This window comes from Lipophrys pholis, assembly GCF_963383615.2.
Source record: "Lipophrys pholis genome assembly, chromosome: 18".
Lineage (NCBI taxonomy): Eukaryota > Metazoa > Chordata > Actinopteri > Blenniiformes > Blenniidae > Lipophrys > Lipophrys pholis.
This window is the reverse complement of record NC_137646.1, coordinates 11,781,565-11,794,465: the sequence shown is the minus strand read 5'-3', so window position 1 is coordinate 11,794,465 and position 12,901 is coordinate 11,781,565. Positions and strand designations below refer to the sequence as shown.

Sequence of the window (12,901 nt, the reverse complement as noted above, 5' to 3'; positions counted from 1 at the left end):
TGCGTCTTCCTCCTTCATGCGACGTATTTTAACAGGCATTGCAATATTAATACTCAGTGTGATTACAAAAAAAAAAAATGCCATCGCCACCTTTTTCTGGGCAAATTACCTCCAGTATGTGGAAATGAGGGGCGCCCTGTGCACCGCCACCTCATGGGCCAATTTATACGGGAGTGCAGAGTGGTGTTTTTCAAAGCTCCGTGTCGGGTTCTTTTAAGATTGCATATCCGGGCTGCTCATTAATTGAGCAATGCAGAGTGTACATTGGAGGGAATATGTGACAATTCACTACTTTGCCTCTTTCTTCCTGCATTCCCATATGCATTTAGCCCCCCTGTTTTCAATGTCCCACTTCCACCAGCACAAGGCAAAAGTGCCCGCCTGTCTTTGTGGCTTTATTCTGCCTTCTTTCTTTTCATTATCCCCTTTTATTCTCCCTCTCCCTTTGTCCTTTACATAATAATGAAAACCATTTTTTTTCCCTTTCTCCCCCTCCCTTGGTCTGAATGCACATCGAATGCCTATTAGCATGCTGTTATTCAGCCTGCACCTCATAAGGCAGGAAAACGCGAGCAAGATGGCGTTGGTGTCGCCGTCACCAGGCGCTCATGTGCTCCAATTTAATTTTCTCATTTGATCTTGTCAAACGACTGTATTTGGAATACATGAGCCTGTTTAAATTCATGAGGTCAGAGCGAGTACCCTCGGTAATTGGAATCATTTACGCAATTTCTTGAGGATGCCCCTCTCGGCTCCACAGCGGCAGCAACAGTGCGCGACCGGGAGTGAGTGGGTGAGGTTGCACTCTTCGCCACCAGAAAATTGGTAGTAGCAACCAAGCGGCATCGCCGTGCCGAGTGTTGAAAGTAATCACAAAGCCACAGGTAGCAGATGAACAACAGTATCAGAGTGCTTTTCAAATTTACACCAACAAAGAAAATTATATCTCTTTTCATTTTATTTTATTTTTTTCAGGTTTATTACAGTTAATCATAGCGCATCTACTTAACACAGAAGGAGAAGCCTGGCAAATACAACACAGTCATTTCAAGGCGCTTTTACCTGACACAGCGGTTGAGATTTTATGCTATTAGAGTCAGGGTTAGGGGATAAGAGGACTGAAAAGGATAGGACAGATTGATAATATTGGCCTTCAAGTAACATTTTAGAGAGATTAAGGTGCAGAAACTAATGAAATACACAAAGTTAACTGTCACACCATGCATGCTTAATTGCAGGTGAATCGGTGATCGTTGGTAGAATGCCTGATTTCTTTATGTGGAATACATAAACCTATAGCAGCTTCTGGGTGTCCTGAACCAGCTCTAAGTGTAAGCTTTATGAAATAGAAAAGTCTTAAGCCTTAAAAGTAGAGACTGTCAGCCTCCTTAACTGAAACTGGGAGCTGGTTCCACATGAGAGGAGCCTGACAGCTGAAAGCTCTGCCTCCTGTTCTACTTTTAGAAAACCTAGGAACCTTCAGGGGGCAGCACTCTGAGAATGAAGTGTCCTTCTGGGGTAATATGGGACAAAAAGCTCTTTAAGACACAATGAAGCCTGGCTGTTGAGAGCTTTATAAGGGTTTTTTTGTTTGTGTTTGTTTGTTTTTATTTTAAACATAATAAATAAAAACTAAATAATGAGTCTAATGAAGACCATAAAAGTTAAAAGAAGGACTTTGAATTATAGTCCAGATTTAACTGGAAGCCAATGTCTATAATATAAGATTAGGATTTTACTTTATTTATTGTATATTGCCTCAGTTACTAATACTCACTTAACATGTTTCGATTTCCTTTATGCTGAAATGCCCAAAAAAAACCATGTTTTTTTTTGCTTGTAGACCTTTGGTCCGAGACATTTGACATGCATTTTGTCTTTGCGGTATTTTTTGGACATTTCCTAGAATTACAAATGGAACAGCCAATTGATTGAGGATATATTTGACAGAAGATCAATGATGCTGGGACATTGTGCTGCGACACTCTCTTAAGGCAACACAATAACAAATAGCTAAATAAATGGGTCTTAATGTCTTAATGCATTGAAGCGCAGATGAAATTGGAATTTGTTGACAGAGGGTGTTGAAAAATCAAGCTTTGCTACATTCAAAGTTTAGAAAAATACTGGAATGGATGAAAATGTGTTTCGAGGATGAGCGTCAAAGGCAAAGAAAGAGAAGAAAATGCCTTATTCCAACAGTGTAGCGTTGAGACACTTGAATGGGGAAAAGAAGCCCATACAGGTCGTTACACCTCAATCACATCTCCAAACTCAGAGAGAGAACAATCAAGTTATGTACCCTCTTGATTACCCTGCTGCATTTAGCCAGAAGGTTTTCTTCCTTTTTTTTTTTTTTGGAGGGGGGGGGGGGGGGGCAGATCGGAGAGAAAGAGGGTTAGCAGAGCTATTATAGTTGTGATTTAAAGAAAAAAGGGAGGTGTTATTTTGTCTTTTGAAACCTCTCACCTTGGAATGTTTAATTCAAGGTGGTGCAACACTGTGCTTTCACAATAATGTACTCGAGAGCTCGTAATCGGCGGAATGCACTTCAAACAAGCTCCTCTCCAGAAAATGATTGTGGACGTGATGGCACCTTCAGCTGGGTCATTACCGGGTGGAGCAGAATCCAGGGGCTGCTCAGGGGTGTCCGCTGTCGGAATCAAACCAGTGGACATCAGATCCTAAGGCCACTTCTCCTCGAGGCCAACACTGGTCACAATCTCTACTCACACTGTTTCATAATGATGAAACAGTGATTTTGGTTTATGTGATGTTCAGCAAAATGTCCATGGGATTTTTTGCCCCATCTCATAGTAGAGTGGACCAATCACAAGACCTCATGGTTCGAATACTCCCCCTTGTGTTCTGTGCCGTGCTGAGTGTGTATATAGAGGCTGTTGAAGGTTAACAGACGGTCTGCGGAGGTGGTTTGCGGAGGTGGTTTGCGGCAATGGGTAACCTTCACATATCATTTTTCTATGGAGTATACATTAGGCTTAAGACACGTCCTACAATGTAAAGCAGACCTAAGGATCTGCTGAAGGATCCTGCTTTTGTATATAGTTAGGAGTGGGTGTCCACCAGTGCTCGGCTTCGATGTGATGGTAAAGAGAATTAGAAATGGAGATGGGGTTCCAAACCTTTCCTTGAGGCAATCTGCAGGAGCTCCAAGTAAAAAACCTTGGGAACCATTGTCCTGGGGAACACGTCACAGATCCTGGCTGATCATAACAGTAAATAGTAAGGCGTAGGTTTTGACATTCAATGAGTCACATATCTTAAGTGGCTTTGTGTTTTAACCCTTTACAAAACCTTGTTCCACAAAATGGACGTCCTTATATTGCACCGTAGTGAAAAAAGGTAAATATGAGCAGGGTGGAATCTGAATACAAACAGTAAATGTAAGAAAAAAGTGGTTGAAATGTAAATTTGTCTAAGACGTTACAGTGTGGTGGATTTCAACAGCTTTTACTTATATTACATTCTGGCTAAAAGCTACAATCATATACTTGGTACAACTGGACATTTATACATAAGAGGAATTTGATATCTGGTGTCGAGGTAGTATTCAGAGAAATAAAATGTATTAAATGGAAGAAAATATCCAGCCAAAGTGTATCTTAGGCTCTGTTTACATAATATTTCAAGTGAAAACAAATTGTTCTTCCAATCCCGCTTCATTAAAGTTTTGCCTTTACACTGCAACGTTTTGAAAATGTCTATTTAAAAAAAGTGGCAGAAAATTGTGAAAATGGTGTGTTGAGCATGTCTGTCCCTGTTGTTTGTAGTGAAAGTTTCCAAAACACAAGAAAAGTCGAAAATGGTATATTGGTAAGGAATTTGTAGAGCGGGTGAGTAGAAATCTAACTTAGATTACATTTTAGACATCTAAATTCAAGTTATTTTCCAGCCTCAATTCATGAGGAATCCACTTGTCCCACGGGCGAGTAGTCTCACTGGAAAGCCGCACATATTTTGGACATTACAGCTGACAACCACATCCAAGTGTTGTTCTCTGATCCCGTGCCGGATTGGATTTGTCAGCATGACTGACAGTCTAAAGGAACTTCAGGAAAGCACCTGCTTTGTCGAGCAATGAAAAGTGCTCGGGAAAAGCAAATATATAACAAACACAGCGACAGCACTTGTTTCCCCCGCGGAGCTGACGTCCTTTGAGATTGCCTATCACATGGCCAAAAGACAGGCTTTCAAATCATGCTGGCTGTTTCTATCCTTCTTTCTTCCAACTTTTGGTTTGTGAAGGTCTTTTTCCTTTTTTTTTTCTCCCTTAAATTAAGATCTATCAAAAGACCTCAACACTGGCTCGCTTTATTATGAGGCACTCCTTCAGACTCCAGCTAATAACGTCTTCTCACCCTGTTTTTGATCCTTATAAAAAGCGAACATGCCCAGCAAACACTTCTTATCTGTGAGTTCTCCGAAGTCAGAGGAATTCATGGCTCCGCGCCTTTACAAACGATTCAAAACAGACACTGCCGCGAGTCGGCAGGCCGTCGACTCTATTTGATCAGCATCGCTTTAAGAGTGAATTTGCACCTTGTGCATGTCTTCTTTTCTTTGCACTTCAGTTTAATCTGAATTCGCGATTCATACGTGATCATTTTTAGTGACTTCACCATTTCTTTTTTCCCTCCTGTACAAAATTGCTTCCTCCCAGTCATTGCAAATTGTCTATACATTTAAACACAAATAATACGATACATGCTTGTTGGAAGCCATATTTAGGGTTATCTTTTGTAAATAACAAATTATATTGTAGGATAATGGTTTCCCATAATGTGTTGCCCATCTTTGTTAGAAAATCTGAAATTTTCTTTAATCTAAAAGCAATTTGTTTTAAACTTTATGCCATCCCTTTAGTTTTGTTTTGATTTTTTTTCTATGCATTTTGCTTCATATAAATGACATATCAAGTTGTTAATTAGCATTTTCAAATATATGGATATCATTCAATGACACAGTGGGATTATTATTTTATTTTAATTTGAAAGTATTTTGAAGGGTTGAAAAAAGAAAGACTATGGCAGAGAGGGGTTGAAGGAGTTGCTGCTGCGGGGAGTGAATCTGGTTTCAGTGGTGCTTTAAATGACCCCGCTATCTCTCTTGCATTAAACACACTGCCCCTGCAATCTCCACTAAGCCCGAAGCCTCACCCTCTGCAATCCGCTTACCCTCCAATAGCTCTAAATTAGCAGTTGGCTTTTTCACTTTATGCTTGTGAAGGGCCAGAGGCGAGGCAAAAAGTCTTTTTTTAATTTATTTTATTTTCTCTTCTTTCTTTTTTTTTTTTGGGGGGGGGGCTGTAATACAGCCTGCAGGGGGGAAAAAGTGTTTTTAATTAGCCTACCTTTAGGGTGGTCCCTATCCTGAACCCCTTGATTAATTAGATAAGACAGTTACAGATGACGGAGCCCCTGGGCAACCCCGAGTGCATTTGCTCTTTCTTTAAGGACTTTATTACCTCACAACCATTTAAACCGACAGTGAGAAACAAAAACAACCCCCCCCCCCCCCCCCCCCAAAAAAAAAGGGTTCCTTGGAATAAAATTTTGTCTGACATTAAAGGAGGTGGCATGTCGGTTTGGGTTTTCTTTTTGAGCTAATGCGGCTCTTTGTTTTACCACCGTCTTACCCAGAATATTTTTACATGTGAGATTAAAACAAAGTGGAAAAACTAAAAAAAGATTCAGCTTTGAAAGTTGTGCATGCCTTTCAGGCTACATTACCCTCGATCCATAGATCATATATAACAGCCTTAATGACAATCATCCAATGTCCCATTGTCATGTTATTACCAGTACTACACTGTTAGAATAGAAGTTAACCCAATAAAGGGAATTTCCAGTCATTCTTCTTGCAGTTCAGTTGATGGTTTATTTGATTCCTCTTCCTGTCACCTATACCCTCGACATATAGAATTTCTCGCCACCAAGTGTCCGAATGTATTAAATAATTGGACAAAAGAACAAGTGCATTGACACCATGTAGATAAAGTCAAGACGATCAGTAGGGACCCTACCGCCGAATCAAACCCACATCCCCCGTCTCCATCATCCCCGCTTACGAACGAATGCCTCACGGTTGATGGGTGCTACTTTAAGCCTCCCATCTGCTGGGATTAAAATGACAGGTATTTAATTTGGCGGCGTGTCATTAGCGCTTTGTTATGCCGTCTGACACAGTCAAGTCTTCTCCTTCAATGACAATGACCTGCTTTCGTGGAGATTAGATGAGAGACCTGATTTGGAGGATGACATAGCAGAAAGGTAATTGTGTTGCAGGCACGTAGAATCTCAATCAAGGAGACAGGGACACAGCATGAAGAAAAAGATGGAGAAAGATGGATTTTAAAGAACAAAGAAGTCATCTTATCATCTGAAAAAAAAATAGAATCCACAAGAGAGGCCCTGGTTTTCCTTTAAATGCCCCTAATATTCAGATTTTTTTTTTTTTTTGATAAATACATGCCCATTATGAGATTAATACAAATGCTAAACTGCTTCTAAGTAGTCAAAGACACCCCATCAGATCTTCTGCCTCTCTTGTCCCATTGGTGTACTTCAAAGTCTAAAAGCATTCCAGTTCTTTAATAATGTAGTTCACTTTAATATTCAACTTTTAAACAGGTTGCCTCAAGCCACATGTGGGTTTAAATTTTAATGTCACCCCCACCCCCCCAAAAAAATTGAGCCATCAGCAGTGTCTGACAGCCTCGGGTGCATAACTCTGACCTTTGTTGCCACCATCGCTGCCCTCAAACTGTCTCAAACTGTTCAGCTCACATCTTAGTTTCAATGGCTGTGAATATGTTCAGATAAACGCCACCTGAAGGAATACAACTGATCATCTTATATGTGGTGTGAGGAGTTGCTTGCTTATTGGTTTTGTTGCTGAAAGTCAAACATGGAGGTAAATATCAATCTCATGCAACTATGTAGTGCTCACAGACATTTAGCGATAGCTTGGATTGGAGACAAGTGGAAAATGGCTGTAGTGTGGGCAGCCTCTGGGCCAAGGTGTTGTTAAACCAGAAATGATGTTATCTTCTCAGTAATTTGCCTAAAAGCCAGCCGGCTGTTTGCTTGAATATCAGAAAGCATCTTTAATATGTTATCAACAAATAAAAAAAGGCGATCTGAATGAATCACAGTGATTTGTTTGTATCCTATACCCCATTGTCCATGGAGGAGGAGTGTCATCCTCAAGAGGAATCAGTCAGATAGACATCAAACTGTAACAAGGTAAAACAGAAAAACAGCAGTTGCTTTTGCAGATGATCACCATAGATATTTACCTAAATGTTGGGTAAAAGTGTGTAGTCCAGCAGAACACCTTAAACACAGCAGTTCTTCATGACACGCGGAGAGGACCTCCGTATTTCCATCTGTATAGATCAACTGGACCTCGCTGTCAGCGTTTGGAAATGATTTAAAATGAACAAGGATGACAACAGTAAAACGGACTGTAAATTATGTTCTACCAAAATATTAAGAGGAGGTGAAAGCGAGTTCGTTCATCAACAGCAACTGAATCAACGGTGACATTTGGACCAGCAATTAGCCCGTTGTCGTTATTAGTTTAACTGCTCAGTGGGATTTTACTCATGCTACTGCAGTGCTACATACTAGATGCTCAAGGTCTTCGGACTCACACCTACATGCTACATACTAAATATGATTAAACTGTGCCTGATACTCATTACCAGCGAGCTGGAGTGTGTGTGTGTGTGACACCAGAGTAAACATCTCAAGGCTGCTACTGCATCTACAGTCCACAGTACACATTGGGCAGTACGTAAACGCTACCCACTGCCCCATATGTACTGTAGATACACGGCAACGTATGGCCTCCGCATATTGTTTGCATATGGACAATACATTAGTCTTTATGGTATTTCATAAGTACTCGTATCAGTACTCGGTACCTGCAAGAAGCCCTAATGTTGCCAGGTTGCTATGCAACATGGCTGCTTTCTTGTGATTGGCTTACTTTCACACTGTATTTCCCCACAGCAGTCAAGCTAAGCTGTAGCTGAAATACTCAAGTCTCCTCTATGAAACTTGAATCAAAATAAATATGTATGCCGGGTCTGCGATGAAGCCCCGACCAATATGCTTTTTAACAGACAGTTGTGAAAGCAAGTATTCCATGGCTGCCTTCAAAAGGGAACCAGTTTGCTAAAAAAAAAGTCAAAGTCTGCTCTGATTGAAACATCTGGAGGAGCTGTCAGCCGTCCGTCAGCGATGGACACGCTTTTCTTGAAATCTCTCAAGAAACGCTGACACAGTGGATTTCTCTTAAGTGCTGCGCCACTGTAACTCCTGCAGTAAACAAAATGAAGAGAAAAGACTTGAGGAGAGGTTGACCCGGGTCAGCCGGCTGATCAGAGCTCGCAGTCACTACAGTTAATGGATCGTTGTCTGTCCCCAACCCCAGAGAAGATTTACAACTAGCTCCCGTCGCAGGAGCACCGAGCATCTGCTGTTCAACACACCGCTTCGAGCCGGGAAAGACGAACGCTTAGAGAAAGTGATCCAACAGCGAACGCAGACAGCTGCGATTTAGCAGCCGCGCCACGCATATGACGTTCTATCTTCCATACTCAGTTGCAGAATATTTTTGTTCGTTCTCGGCACGTATGGCGCCCTGTCAGATGTTGAGCACATTCAAAGTGACGGATGTTGTGAATTGAGACATCTCTGTTTCGGCAAACGGCAGAGGCGGCGTCCTCGTGTTATCTTCACGCGGGGCAACACAAGCAGACGGGAGCTTCTTTGCCTTTGGTAACGGGCGCGGCTCGACAACACTTCAGGTGCGGCGTCTGACTTTGGCCTTTTCACCTCCCACACACGGCGCTCTGCTCTAAATTGCCAGATTGGAAATTAAACATAATTGCCAGGAGAAGACACAAGAACCCCTTTGGCGCTGTTGATTTCCTCCCTTTGCAGGCAACTGTTTGCCTCTTGTCAGAGCAAGCTTTTTAATCAGATGCGTGCAGGAGTCTGTCTCCAGAATGAAAAGAGAATGAAGAAGGCTGCCTCGGAAGAGGGGGAGGGGGAGGGGTGCGCGGAGGAAAGGGAGAAAGCAGCAAACAATTGGCATGAAATGAACTGTCGTCAAAGCCGGTGCTTCACCAAGCATAAAACAGTCAGAAGGGGATGATTTATTGTCGCTGGGAGAACAAGAGCTCTGCTCTGTATGCATATTGTATGTGTTCTGATGGAGTTGTGGCCCCTATCAAAGAGTATTTCTCAAACATGAAATCATAATAATACCCGAAGTGGGTGGAAAAAAGCAGTTGAAGCTTACAAATTGAAACTTCAGACTCTCCTCGTACTATCGCTCTCTTTCCATAGAGTTGAATTTCCGTTCCCCTGCTTCACGCTATTAGTCATTCTGCCGGAGTCGCCGCCATCTCCTCTCTGATTCTGTTTACTCTTTTTCCCCCGCTGGTCACCGCTCGGCTTCCCTGCCAGGACGCTTCGCCGCCTTGCTCCTCCTCACATATTTCCCCGTCATCAACCCGCAGCTCCCATCGCTGAAGTCCGTCTCCACTTTGGAACGGAATCAAGACGAGCTCCCCGCCGCTGCCTTTTTGCTACAGCTACAAGAGACGGTGGAGGAGGAGATGGAGACGAGTGGCGGCGGCGGCAGCGAGGGGGTCTTTGTAGTCAAATTGACTTGCGCCGTGTTCACCAAACAGGATGAGCCGGGCAGGTCTGTGCCCGGGCTCAACAGTATGCATGACACGCTCGTTTGTCATGCATTGGCCTGAACAGCTACGCCTGCCAAAAAACACTGTCCTGGCTCTCGTCCCAACCTTCTCCTTATTCTCTCGGCACTCGTGCTTTTTTTTTTTGTTTTGGGGGGGGGGGGAGAAACAAAATGGCTGCCACTGTCAATGCATTGCTCTCTTTGCAAATGAAGAAGAGGCTGTTGGTTTTTGTCTGATATAACAGACATTTACAGAGGTGGAAAGTGTTATTTTGCAGTAGATGTGGAGATGTTTGCTGTAGGCAAATGGTTCGCTTTGTTTTATTTCAAATATAGAAATAAACCAACTTTGTTTGGTGGCCCCTCGAGTTCAAAATCACTGAGCTGGCTCTAAACTGCTCGCCAAGCTTTTTCTGTTTGCCAAGTTGATTTAGGAGATAACTTCAGTTTGAATGACAGATGGAGGAAAAGCTACGTGACTTTTAACTATTACAGCTGAATCAGGACAGATGTGGAGTTTTTACATGTGTCAATTCCTTTATGAGACAAGTGGTTTGCTCACCAGTCTGCAAGAAATGACCAGAAAGCAGACTAACCAATGTTACCTCCTACTTTTGTGAAAACATTGATAGCTGAAACGTTGCCCTGTCAACATGGCCTTTGGCTCCCCACCCCCCACCCCCCCATTGGTCGGTCTCGCTTATGTCTTGTGAATATATTGGTGGAATATATAGTTTCTCAACCTACTTTTGGTGATTTATTAGTTGCCTGTGATTTATTACTTTGACCTTCATAAAATTTAGTCGGATATTAGTCACGGCGTCACTTTGTCCCCAGATGTTGAGTACTGTAAATTGGTTGGGAACTTTTGATTGTGATTTGTACGCAGACTTCCGTCTAGATTAGAGGCTCACTTGCTTCAGCCCCTATTTTGTCGCTGGCAAGCGTCCCCATTTTTGCAAAAGGTCAGTCGTATTTATTTTTCCCTCGTTTGGCACTCTTAAATGTAGGTTAGTTTTTTTTTCTTTATTCCTCCTGCATTCTCTCTCTTTTCTCTCTTGATTACAACATATCGCGGATGCAGCAAAACACTGTGTTCATGTTATTAAGGCCAATTTCCATCACTGTGTCGTCCCTCCTGTCACCAGTGCGCCTCCACCCGGGACAAAATGGGTTTTAATGGGCGGTGGTTGATTACTGCGACACTAATGACAAGTCAAGTGGTACGGATGGCTGTGGAGAGTCGGGCTGATTTACAAAGGCAGGAGCTGAGAGGGAGGAGATGAAACAGGACGGGGAGTGACGCGGTTGTTGACTGATAAATTGCTCCAACCCAGTTTTTTTTTCCACCCCTTTGCCATTCATGCATAGTCAGTTACACTACACATATAAGATTCGCAGCAACGATCAACACTTGCAAATTGCACCTTCTGACTGGAGCTGTTGGACGTTTGTGTTTTTCCTCGCTCGCTCACCCTGTCACGGGCTCTTTGTGTTACCGCCCGTCTGATTCACATGCTGTTTGCTTCCTGTTTGTTGTAAGCAGGGACCTAAAGCAAGTTAATGGTGAAAACAAGTTGCTGAATGGGACGACGCTCGTAGTCGTTGTATCTCCTCTTTGAATTGGGTATCTGTAACATCTGTTACAACAACTGAACGCATGCTTATAGACAGTACATACTGCCATTGACATCGAATAACTCAAACTGTCAAGCAAATAACTCTGCTGGTTAGTCATGGATATGTATGTATACATATTGTAGGCTCATATGCAGTGTCTTTTTGCCTCACGCCACATAAGGCCGATCCCCTCCAACTCTCACATCGTGGTGCATCTCCATGTGTGTTGGGGTCTTCCTCTCTTGCGCTTCCACGGTGGGTTCCAATCACCGACCCTCTTCTTCATCTGGCCTCCTTTGCAAGCGACTAATCCAACCACGCGCTCATTTTATCGCCGCTGCCAGGTTTGTTTCCAAAACTCCTGATTTCAGATTCTTCCTGGCCACCAAATCTGCGGGATGATCCTCGGGTTGTTGTTGATGAACACCTGCAATCTCTACTTCAATATCTTACTCAGCCTCCAGGTTTCTGAACCATACAAGAGCGCCACCCTCACAGTTGAACCTGGTCCGGGTTATCAGTGAAACAGACCGTCAGACTGGGTTCAGCTTCATGAATGCCTGAATGCTTTCCCAGTGCGTGCCTGGATATCCTCACCATTTCTTCACCAGTTCTTCATGGGATCTTATATGAGCAACATTACGGGGTGTGATTGTGCGTGAAATGGATTGCGGCACTCTACGGCATGCCTTCGTTCCCATGATTTTTTTTAAATATTATTGGTATTATTCACAGATCTATTAGTAGTAAATGTGATATAACTCTTTGTTACAGAGACAGAAAAGCAAGATTGTGACTGAAAAGATTGTAATCCCATTAGTAAGCATTATTAATTCTAACTATGACTGTGGATTATATTTTATATATATATATATATATGTATATATATATATCGATTAAGTTAGAAAAACAGATTCCAAAGGAGGATTAAAACAAATTAGCTTTAAAAGAAGCCACAGTAGAAGAACGCTGTTACAGGTGTTACTATAACAGAAAGCTGTATTTACAGACTCAAGTATAAAAGTTACTAAATACCACACAAAAGCAAATACTTCTATTTATTTACTGTATTCCAAAAGCTTTTAGCTGCTATTCAATTTGAAAAAGATTAGGACGGGATGAGTGATATTTTCTCTTCGAAGAAAATAGCTTGCTTGGAATTATGACTTCAGTTTTCGCTTTGGAAAGAGAAAAGGTTCGCTGTGAGCAAAGTTGTTATTTTTGCTATAAGATCCAGAAATCTGCAAATTAAAGTCGATGCGAATTATGAAGTATATACTGTTATTAAAAGTAATGTTTAATATGTGGTACATACAAGGTGCAATTTTAAGACAATTATACATTTTAAACGTTTCAATTCTGACTCTACAGGAAATAATTATAGCTGAAGATTTAATATCGGAAACCCCCTGACTCGAATATCCCACAGTGGACGATTTAATGTGTTCAGATATAAATATACTGATTTATACATATATATAGATAAACTTTCATTAGTCAGGAAGGTTCCTTGTAATAAAGACTCGTCTCAAACTGTTTCCTG

General features: G+C 42.0%; 1 protein-coding gene across 1 annotated transcript in view; it reads left to right on the top strand.

Moving 5' to 3' along the window:
* The window catches only part of LOC308123694 (neurexin-2-like), a gene marked incomplete at its 5' end in the record, with an annotated part of 459,246 nt that overhangs the window by 289,340 nt on the left and 157,005 nt on the right, over positions 1 to 12,901 (top strand). The gene's annotated exons all lie outside the window — the stretch shown is intronic.